This window comes from Sciurus carolinensis, chromosome 17 (assembly GCF_902686445.1).
Source record: "Sciurus carolinensis chromosome 17, mSciCar1.2, whole genome shotgun sequence".
In the NCBI taxonomy this organism is placed as follows: Eukaryota; Metazoa; Chordata; class Mammalia; order Rodentia; family Sciuridae; genus Sciurus; species Sciurus carolinensis.
This window is the reverse complement of record NC_062229.1, coordinates 35,841,574-35,852,763: the sequence shown is the minus strand read 5'-3', so window position 1 is coordinate 35,852,763 and position 11,190 is coordinate 35,841,574. Positions and strand designations below refer to the sequence as shown.

General features: G+C 43.3%; 1 pseudogene; it reads right to left on the bottom strand.

The window, feature by feature from the left end:
• Nucleotides 1-8,261: 8,261 nt before the first annotated feature.
• Nucleotides 8,262-10,617, bottom strand: LOC124968262 (folliculin-like; annotated as a pseudogene).
• Between the last annotated feature and the right edge of the window lie 573 nt (nucleotides 10,618-11,190).

Genomic DNA, 11,190 nt, shown 5'->3' with positions numbered 1-11,190 from the left:
AATTTAAATTGCCAGAGCTGGCCTAGAACTTGAGATCCTCCTGCCTCAGTCTCCTGTGTCACTGGAATTTTAGGCACATGCCACCATGCCTGGGGTTAAATTGATTTTTGAATACTTTTGACACCAACTTCTTTGATAGCTTCCTTGCACAGCGATATGACAAGATGCTCCAGGCTGATCTTGTACCTTTTATCTTCTGTCCCAGACTCAGATGCAACCGTTTTCCCCAAAGAACCTTATTTTCCCAATGTGAAATGATCTTTAAAATCACACTGTGAGTACGAGAGGTATTCCATTATACTGGGTTGGTCACTGTTTCTATACTTTTTCAGAGGGGAATATTTAGGAAATACCTAGAGAAGAAAAAGACCAAAAATCCCATACAAAAAAAATAGAATAGTGACTTTGTATAATGGACTGAGGATTTTGGCAACCAATCTTCTGTGGATACTGACGGACCACTGTATTCGTAGGTCATAAAATAGTATAGTCAAGTGCGGCATGGTGGCACGCACCTGTAATCCCTACAGTTTGGGAGGCTGAGAGAGGAGGATCGTGAGTTCAAAGTCAGCCTCAGCAATGATGAGGCACTAAGCAACTCAATGAGACCTTGTCTCTAAATAAAATATAAAATAGGGCTGGGGATGTAGCTCAGTGGCTGAGTGCCCCTGAGTTCAATCCCTGGTACCCGCTGCCCCCAAAATTATAGTCAAATCTAGAAAAACCTTAGGCTCCCTGCTTTCTCAGTCCTGAAACTACTGAGAAAGAACTTTTTTTCTGCTAAGGAAGCCTTAATGGTAGCATGTAAACTTGAGGTTGTTGATGCCTATTTTGACAACACAGAGGATGAGACTGCCAGGGAACGAAGACAATAGGAACAAAAGCAGAGATAAATGATGTGAGAATCTCAACTACATCACATCGACAACTAAATCAGGTCAACTCCACCTTTGCACCTTTTCACCATGTGGGCTAATAAATTGCCTCTTTGCTTAAGCTAATCTGAATTGTAACCATAAGAATCCTGAATAAATAATAAGAGTTGTCACATGCTGGGATCAATGGTGCACACCTGTAATCCCAGTGACCTGGGAGGCTGAGGCAGGAGGATTGCAAGTTTGAGACCAACCTCAGCAACTTGGCAAGGCCCTAAGGATTTAGTGAGACCCTGTCTCAAAATAAAACATAAAAAAGGTCACTTAACCACTGTGATTCAGTGGTTAAGTGACCCTGACTCTGGGTTCTTAAAAAAAAAAAAAAAAGTCCATTGTGCACAGGCGACTGTGGAAATATTTATACCTTGCAAACTAACAAATGCTACAAATCAGAGCTTCCTCCCATCTTTGGAAACTGGCTGTTAAGTATTTACTCACACACTACCACCTTAGCTTAAGCTTGGCTTAAGCCACAGATGCAATGATGACACCCCCACAAGCTTCTCATTTCCCGTCCTGGCTTCTGTAAACCATGAACACTGTTGCTAAGGGAGCACCTTTTGTTTAACAGGAGTCAGGACCTGTTGGATAAGTGTTTCCCCTTTCATTCCCAAGTTGGACAGTTGTTTTTTGTTTAGGTGGTGTTGGGGATTGAACTCGGGACCATGTGCATACTAGGCAAGCACTCTACCACTGATCTACATCCCTAGCCACAATCGGACAGTTTTGATGTTAATTTCAGAAGGCTTCTCAGAGGATTGGTCAACAGTATCCCTTAGTGATAGTCCAACTTGATAATGCATCTTTACTGATATTTTCCTCCATCTCTGTTTTCACCCATGTCACCTGGGGCTACAGTTCCAAGGAAAACACTTTCACCCACCATATTTAATGCTAAGTTCTGGTTTTGGAGGAATCTGTATCTGTATTTTTTTTTTTTTTTTTTTTGGTGGTACTGGGAATTGATCTACCACTGAGCTGATCCCCAACCCCCATCTCTTTTTATTTTTATCTTTTTTATTTTGAGAAAGTGTCTAAGTTGCAAGACTGTCCTTAAACTTGCAATCTCCTGCTACAGTCTCTTAAGTAGCTGGGATTATAGGCAAGCGACATCATGCCTGTCTTCTGTAAATATTTTTCATCTCCAAGGCTATAGGATTAGGTCATTAAAGAAATATACTAGTCAGGCACTGTGGCACACACCTGTAATCCCAGCAACTCAGGAGGCTGAGACAGGAGGATTGCAAATTCAAAGCCAGCCTCAGCAACTCAGTGTGACCCTGTTTCAAAATAAAATAAAAAATAAAAAGGACTGGGTACATGGTTTATTGGTTAAATGCTCCTGGGTTCAATCCCCAGTACCCCCCCCCAAAAAAAAGAAAAGAAATACACTAAATGGATGGAGGTGTAGCACAGTGGTAAAACTTGCCTGTTATGCAAGGCCCTGGATGCAATTCCCAGCACTGCCAAAACAGTAACACCAACAAAGGAAAGAATAAGGTTTATTCATGCAGACATGAAGATTCCTTCCAGAATCCTCTCTCCCATACACACATTTTCTCTCGAGGCCCGAATCTCACTTCACCACAATTTTTTACAATGTGGTTGTGGTTAAGACCACTTCAGCATGGTAAACTGTAGCTACTTCTGTCAAGAGAATGTCCTCAAGTGAGTGACATGGATAGCAGAGACCCAGACAAGGGCACACTGTCTAGGTTTCCTGTGGTAGAAGAGACTTTTAATTTGGAATAGTTTCAGGTGCAAGCTTGGTCAATAAAATTTTTGCTCAGAAAGCACCTTGAGTCTTTAGCTTCTTCATGACTTGAAGCACAATCCTGGGGTATTTGGTAAAGCCATTACGCTCTAGGAATTATCTTTTTTATCCATGTGTTACTGATGTATCATTATAACCATTGGCTAAATTAAGCCATTTTGGAAGTGATTAATCATTTTTGCCATCCAAGTCTACTAAAAAAAAAAAGTATAGTTTTGTTACTAAATATCTTGTGATAATTTTTTTTTAGCTCTTCCTATTGAAGACCAATGTGTTTGTTTGTATTTCTGAGAATTGAACCCAAGGCCTCACACATGCTACACAAGTGCTCTACCACTAAGCTATATCCCCAGCCTGCCTTCCCCTTTTATTTTTTTTTCCTAAATATTTTTAGTTGTAGATGGACACAATACTTTATTTTTATATGGTGCTGAGGATGGAATCCAGTGCCTCACACATGCTAGGCAAGCATACTACCACTAACTACAATCCCAGTCCCTCCTCCTTTTAATTTGAGACAGGGTCTTACTAAGTTGCTGAGACTGGCCTGGAAATTGGAATCCTTCTGCCTTAGCCTCCTGAGTAGCTGGGATTGCTGGCATGTACCCTGGTGCCCAGCAATGACAATATTTAAAGCAAGCATAATCATGACTCATACAAGTATGAAAGGAAAACAGGTCAAAAATTTTATTTAACTTATTAACAAATTAGAGGACTAATAAGATGGTGTAATTGGTTCAAAGGCTAATTCAAACAACCACACATATTTATGCAGTCAATAACGCTAAAATGAATTTACAAATTGATGCAAAATTGGCTATTCTATGGGGAAAGAATTAATTGCAATTTCACGAATCAAAATTTATTTATATGTCTATAGACAAGAATGATTATCTATAATTTATAGAATTACAAAGAAACTCAAAGGCAAGGAAAGGCATAGAGACCCCATAAAATCATATAACTCACAAGGCTGTGCTTATGTAATGTCAACCTACTTTTCCCATTGATGACACCAGGTAACCATTTTACTCCACTTCAACATCTTTCACATTTTTGCTATGTTGTCTAATTTAATTGCTTTATTCACAAATAAAGCAAAGGAAGCCCAGTTGAAAATAGCAGTCATTATATTATACTGCAAAGAGGGGCAATCTTGTCTGAAGCTCAGGGCACCTGCTTCTTCAGGAGAGTACCAGACTTGTGCTTCTAAACTTGACCTCTTATATTCTCTTATCAACACAATTTTCCTTTATTTCCACATCCCATGACCCTTTCCATTGACCCATCAAAACTGGAGTTTTAAGATGCAACTCAATTCACTGCTTCTGCTGGCAGGTGGGGCCTGCCCAAGCTGTAGACCTCTGCAGCCAAGAAGTGTTGCAGCTTAATGGTGGGCCATGCCTTCCACTGTTGCAGCAGACCCCCACAGCTCATCATCAATTCTTCTTCTTTCAGGGTTCCGGTCTCACGAATTTGAAGAATGAAATCCATAGAACAAACTGAGTGAGTGTAAGAGTAGGGTTTACTGATTAACGGAAACAGGAACAGAACTATTGCTGAGCAAAAGGGGACCCTGTAGAAGGTAACCTGATGTGGTGTACTAGCCAAGGGGCTTATATAGCACTTGGTTCACTGCTATTGGTCCAAACTTATGCTAAGTAGGGTTTTGAAACATACTAACACTATTGGTTAATTCTTTTTTTTTTTTTAAGTTGTAGATGGCAAGCACTCTGCCACTGAGCTACACTCCCAGCCCTACTGGTTAAATCTTGAGTCTCAACTTTCATTCCCATCTGCCCCACTTCCATTTTCTTGTGGCAGGTCAGGAAGCAGGAGATTGAGGTCCTTCGATGGGGTTGCAGTGCTGCATGGAGCAGGCTTCTGCAGCGAGTGCACTGAAGGATGACAGGTCAGTAGTGTGCCTTGGCTTCACCTAGGTGCTGACTCAGTGCCTGCATGGCAGACCCCACGTGACTGGTCACAGGACATGCTCACCACCTGCACTCCAACCCACCCAGAGTCACAGGGCTGCCACTTCCCTGGAAGGGACCAATGACCTTGTTGCACAGTTTGGCATCCAGGGAGCCATCTCGCCATTGCTTTTCAATTCGGATATCATCCATCAGTCAGTCTCCTTCTGACGCTGGATCAGGGTGACAGTAACTTACACATAGCTAATTTCCGCCCCTATCATTTTCTTTGCCACACCCTAAATAAAGCCAGAGTCTTATATAGTTTCTGTAGTAAGTATACAAATTGCTTTTTTAGTCAGCTTGTTCGCTGCTGTGACTAAATGATCTGACCAGAACAATTGTAGAGGAGGAAAAGTTTATTTGGCAGTTCACAGTTTCAGAGTTCTTAGTCCATAGAAGGCCAGTTCCATTTCTCAAGGCTCAACATGAGGCAGAACATCATGGCTGAAGAGTGTGGCAAAGGGAAGCAGCTCACATGGTAATCAGGAAACAGAGAGAGACTCCACTGACCAGATACAAATATATACCCAAAGCCATGCCCCAATGCCCATCTCTGCAGCAACACCCTACCACTTCAGTTACCTCAAAGTTAATCCCTATCAGGGGATTAATTCACTGATTGGGTTAGGACTCTTACAAGCCAATTATTTCTCCTCTGAACCTTCTTGCATTGTCTCACATGAGCTTTTGGGGACACCTCACATCCAAAACATCTGAGCTTTATGAGCAGAGAACAAGGTTGGTTCATTTTTAATCCCAAAAACAAAAAGTAGGTTAACACTAAGCATCTTTTTGTACCTTGCTGGTTTCTCATCTTGTTTCCCTGCAAAAGTTAAACAGAATCCAAACCAGCAGGTGCCTCCCACCTTAGGTTCTGGTTTTGTTTGTCTTTTTATGGTACTGGGGATTGAACACAGGGCCCAGTGCAATCTAGGCTAGTGCTATGCCACTGGGCTACCCCAGCCTGGCCTCTCCATTATTTACCAGGGCTCTGCTATCCCTCACGGAAGCCACCCTCCTGTCAATTGCTCCTCCTCCAACTTCCAGTCTTCTGCATTGTATAATATTCTGCCAAAGGCGAAGTTTTCCACAGGCTAGCAGGTGTAAAGTATAAACAAAGGCTGTACTTAGAGCCAATAAATATTTCTAATCAAGAATGATGAGTGGTTTCCATATCTTGGCTATGCAAATAATTCTGTAGTGACCATGGAAACGTAGATCTTTATGAGCTGCAGTACGATTTCATTTCATTTGAGTGTTTATCCAGAAGAGGGATTGCTGGGTCATAGGGTAATACTATTTTTTAATTTCATGAGGAACCTCCATATAGTTTTCCATAATGATTACTAATTTACATATCCACCAACGATGGACAAAAACTCCCTTTTCTCCACATCAGGGCCAATGGTTATCTCTCATTTTCTTGATAGTAGTTTTTCTAACAGGTGCAAGGTAATACCTCAGGGATAAATGGAAAAAGAAAATGACTGGGGTGGACAAGAGTGTGGGTGGACAATCCTCAGCACAAAAGAAAGAAGAAAAGAAAAAAGGTAGCATATATGTACAATGGGAAAATACTCTGCAGACACTTAACAAAAAAAAAGAAAAGAAAAAGAAATGATTATTTGCAACTCACTCTATGAATAATCCAGAGCACACAATGCTAAGTGAAAAAAGGTAGACACAGAAGGACAAACATGATCTCACTTATATGTAGAATCTAAAAAAGCCAAACTCATAGAAGTAGAGAAAGTAGAATGATGGTTACCAGAGCCCAGGGTGGGAGGTGGTACAAGGGGGTGGAAAGGAAGTTAGAAAACAAGCCTTGGCTATCTGCAAGTGCTTTGGGACTACATGTAGGGAGAATTCGGTTGAATTTTTTTCCACATTTTTTGTTGGTGCATTCTAATTATACATTTAGTACAACCTTGCCTCCTTGCCCTGCCCTAAGAAAAAGAATTTGTGCCTATCATTCTTCCTTTTTTTAAAACAGAAATACATATTATTGTATTGCATTGTTCCAATGTTCTTGCATTATGCTGAGATCTAGTCATAATAAATTTAGTCTTCAGGGGACTGGGGAGATAGCTCAGTCAGTAGAGTGCTTGCCTTGTAAGCACAAGGCCCTGGGTTCGATCCCCAGCACCCAAAAAAAAAAAAAAAAAATTTAGTCTTCATGTTAAATATAAATGAGCACAGCCAGCCATGATGGCGCGTACCTGTAATCCCAGTGACTAGGGAGGCTGAGGCAGGAGGATCACAAGTTCAATACCAACCTCAGCAACTTAGTGAAGCCCTAAGCAACTTAGTGAGACTGTGTCTCAAAATAAAAAAATAAAAGGGGCTGGGGATGTGGCTCAGTGGTTAAGCGCCCCTGGGTTCAATCCCAAGTATCAAAAATAAAAAATAAAATAAATTAAACAAACAAACAAACAAAAAAACTACAAGTAAACCAGGAAAACTGCCAGAAACCCCTTCCAATTCATGAATCCTCATTAAAACTGTACAATGAGATGATGAAATTGCCTTAGATATCCAGACTCTGAAATTGGTTACTAGCAGCCACACATCATACATGCTGAAAGCAGCAAGGGAAATTGACACAGAATAAAGTCATGGTGGATCTCAGCTCACCTGTGAGCTGGGCAAGTCTAGTGGTGATGGGACACTTCAGCAAAGTTTCATCTTTGTGTCCAGAGACCAGGGGCTCCATCATGTAGCCACAGATTAGCTCTGCAGGCAGCCACAGAGAAACTGTCCATAAGCTGACCCACACGACCTCAGAACAGAAAACTTCAAAGGATCCAGAGACAAGAAAATTGTCAGTTTTAGGGGCCAGGGTTGTAGCTCAAGGGTAAAGCATTTGCCTAGCATGTGTGAGGCACTGGGTTCAATTCTCAGCACCACATATAAATAAATGGAAAAAATAAAGTTTTATCAACATCTAAAAAAGTATTTAAAAAAAAAATGTCTGTTTCACCTGCAAAACCCTATACAGGGCCCTAACTCAAAAGCAGATTACCAAAACTGACTACAGATTGGCCTATGTCCTGAATACTCACAAATGGAGCAAAACGCAAACTCAAACACAAATTCCAGAAAACTTTTGGGGAATTTCAAAATGGAAGGTGTACTAATAAACTCCAAGTAAGGACACAATAATTATAGTTGAAAGATCTAAGTCAGGACTGGTCCACCATGTTCCTCCTGTCAATTCTGAGATCGAAATCCTTACCAGGCACAAGATCCTAGTCCTCCTGACTGTCTCCCTCATGAGTGCACATTGCAAACCATCCTATTGTCCATGGGTCTCCACTGCCTTTTTAGGTGGGACAACTCAACAGATATGGGATAATGGTAAGAACCACTCACAGAGGGCAGAGCCCCCAGCAGCTTCCATTCCCTGCCAGGACAGGGCTCCATCCCAGCAGATCAGAAACTCAACAGCAGTCCCTCCTTTTGTGGAGCTGGAGGACAGTCGCTGGACTGGTACCACCTTTTTCCAGAAGGTAACACACACAGGTGGTTATGAGATTCTGGGGCTGTGAAGCTGCAGACCAAGAACAGGTGATGTGATTAGGTTTTGCTCAGGCCTGTCATCCAGAACTTAAGCAGGTTAACACTGTCCTCCTCAGAGGCACCAAGAATGCTCCAGAGTTTCTGCATGTCCGCCTTGGTGAATTTAAAGAGGATCTTCACTTTGTTCACTCACCCTGCCTTGAGGCAGACACGGCACTGGGCCACCACATCAACAGACAGGTTCTGATTGGCCAGAGCTGCTTCAATCTTATTCAGGATGGTGGGGTCAACTCCATCCACAGTTATAGGGCTCCTGCTAGTCACCACAAACTCATACTTGCTAAGAGACTGGTTGTTCTAGTACCTGACCAGGTGGAGGGTGGAGGGTGTGGTTTTGTACGCCTCCAAAATGACCACAAATCTGAAGATAGCATGTGGGAGGGGATCTGCATGTGTGGACTAAGCCCCAGGAAGATGACCAGCAGGCTTCCTGGCACTGGCCGCTGTATGGGATGATGCAGATGCTGCATGGCTCAAAGAACTTCAAATACTGATTGGACCAAGTCTGTACCTCTGCTTTTCCAGATCACCTGGTTCCCATACAAATCAACAGGCAAAAATCAGGGGCGTCCAGCACCTGTCCCATGTGCTGAAGGGACTTGAACACTCACAGCTTTTGGAATTTCCACTATTCACAGTCTGAGAGTAAGGACAAATCTGTCAAGCACTTGGTCAGCTCCTGCTGTTCCATACCCTCTGGCAGCACAAGGGCTTTCTCCTTCTCTTCAGCCCAACTTGGGCCCGCTTTCTGATTCCTCTTCTAAGTTGGTGAGCTTTTCCATCTAGACCTAGGTATCCTTTGGCATAACCTCCAGGAGCTTCTATGTCAGTTGGCTGCCTCTGGCTTTTGAGAGTCAGGCTACAGTGGTGTGAAGATCCTCCCAGGCTGTTGCTGATCAACAAAGCCAGCTGGCAGCATTGTCATTTCTTTGGTTCAGGAAGGGTGTTCATCTTCTGGGTTGGCCCATGGACATCTGACTGCTACATCTCAGTTACCTTGAGGGCCTTACCTTGGAGCTTATCAATGATCCCTCAGATCTTTCCCAGCAGAAAGGGCCAGGAGTTGATGAGATAAATGCATCATGATGTGTTGAGAGCAGGGTGGTATCTGTGCTGCTAACTGTCTCAAGGACAAACAGGACTGCTGGGCCCCTGTGCTTACCAAGGTTGTTAAGAGACATTTGTCCGAGGAATGTGCAGTTGCCTGGAGACCTTATCCGTCAAGGACGAGAGCAGGGCCTAGCCCCGACTCAGCTCCTGAATAGTTCACCCCTTCCCTCCTCCCTTCTTCCTCTAGGACCGTCCAGTTCTGGCCGGACCCAATGAAAATCAAATAGATTGACCGGACCCAACCAGGGGAGGTTTAGCTGTTCGAATGTTAGCCAATTAGAAGAACACTGTAAAACTGCTTGCTTTTCCTTATAAAAACCCTGCTGACGAGGGCTCGGGGCCTCTCCTAGCGTCGTTGATTAAGGACGCAGAGGACCGGGTTCGAACTCGCTAATAAATGACTCTTTGCTGCTTGCATTGATCGTGGTCTCTGGTGGTCCTTGTGGGGTCTCAAGCCTTTGGGCACAACAGATGGTTTTTACCATGACTGTACCAGCACTGGAAGCTCCTGGCCAGGCTGCTGTTGATGAAGAAGGTGTGGCTGAACACAAAACCATGCTCCTTGTCCCCAAAGAAGATGGGACCTTCATAGCCAGGTGGACAATGCTAAAGAACTGGGATGGTTTGGGGTCTGTGACTGATGTTCTTCATCAAGATTTCTTTATTGTGGCTCATACAGCCCAGGTGTCCTGTAGCAAGTAAACAGCAGCCCTCATACATATCGGGCTTTTGGGACCCAAAAAAAGTGCTGGTGGACCCAGCACTGCCCTTGAACTGGACTGTGGGCACTGACCCAGCTGCTCCTCTGGATATGGACTTCATCCTCTTTATCCTGCTCTGCCTGGCCTGATTATCCCCATTCTCAGTGTCCTGGGGCAGAGATATATGTAGAACTTCTGTGCAGAAGAGAGTGAGGGAGCCATGGAGCTTGGAGACGTGACAAGGACAGAGATGGCATTCATGGTGCCTTGGAGATAGGCAGAGGCCTGATGTCTCTGCAGTTAACTCTTTAGCTAATGGGCTGCTACTGCATCTGTCCACGACACTCAAGGTGACACTGGGAATGGCAGTGGCAGATGCAAAGCAGGCAGCAGAAGAGGGGACACGAGAGTCTTACACCTAGCAGATTCACACTCTCACCACCCTGCCTAGACCATGGAATGCAAAGTCCTGCCAGGGGAGTCAGTCATGGCAATGGCAGGCCTACCTGAAGACCTGAAATTTTACCATTCTTCCACTCCATGGTGCACCCTGGCCATGATCTATCCCATCCTTACTTCCTTAGGTCTGCATTTTCGTCAGCCCTGTTCTGCTTTAGTATAAATCAAAGGACAAAGGTAGACAGTGTACCCACAGCTGGAAAAGTTGTGAGAGTAGAACAACTGAATCGAGGAGGGAAAGCACATGCAGATATTTGGTAGTCCAGACAGAAACAGGTAATAGAAGAGTCATTTTTATAGAAAATGACTAATCCACAAGAGACATTCAACAAATACATACTGAATGGAGAAACTGAGATAACCTAGCCAGTCACACTGTGAAGATGCTTACGTATATTATTCAACTAAGTTCTTTAAATTTCATATTGGTACTGAATCCACAATGTTTCAAGTTAACACTATTGGTCAGATCAAACACTTTCAAAGACACCATCTTAAAAAGCCTACCCTAAATGTAGTATAATTTGTGCAATGGTACCACCTAGTGGCCAATAGTAAGTTATGTTTTCAGCTAGGAGTGCATAGCAGTCACCCAAGTACGAGCCCAGTGCTGTTCAACACTACGTAATGCAAGCCACAAGTGTGGAAGGTATGCA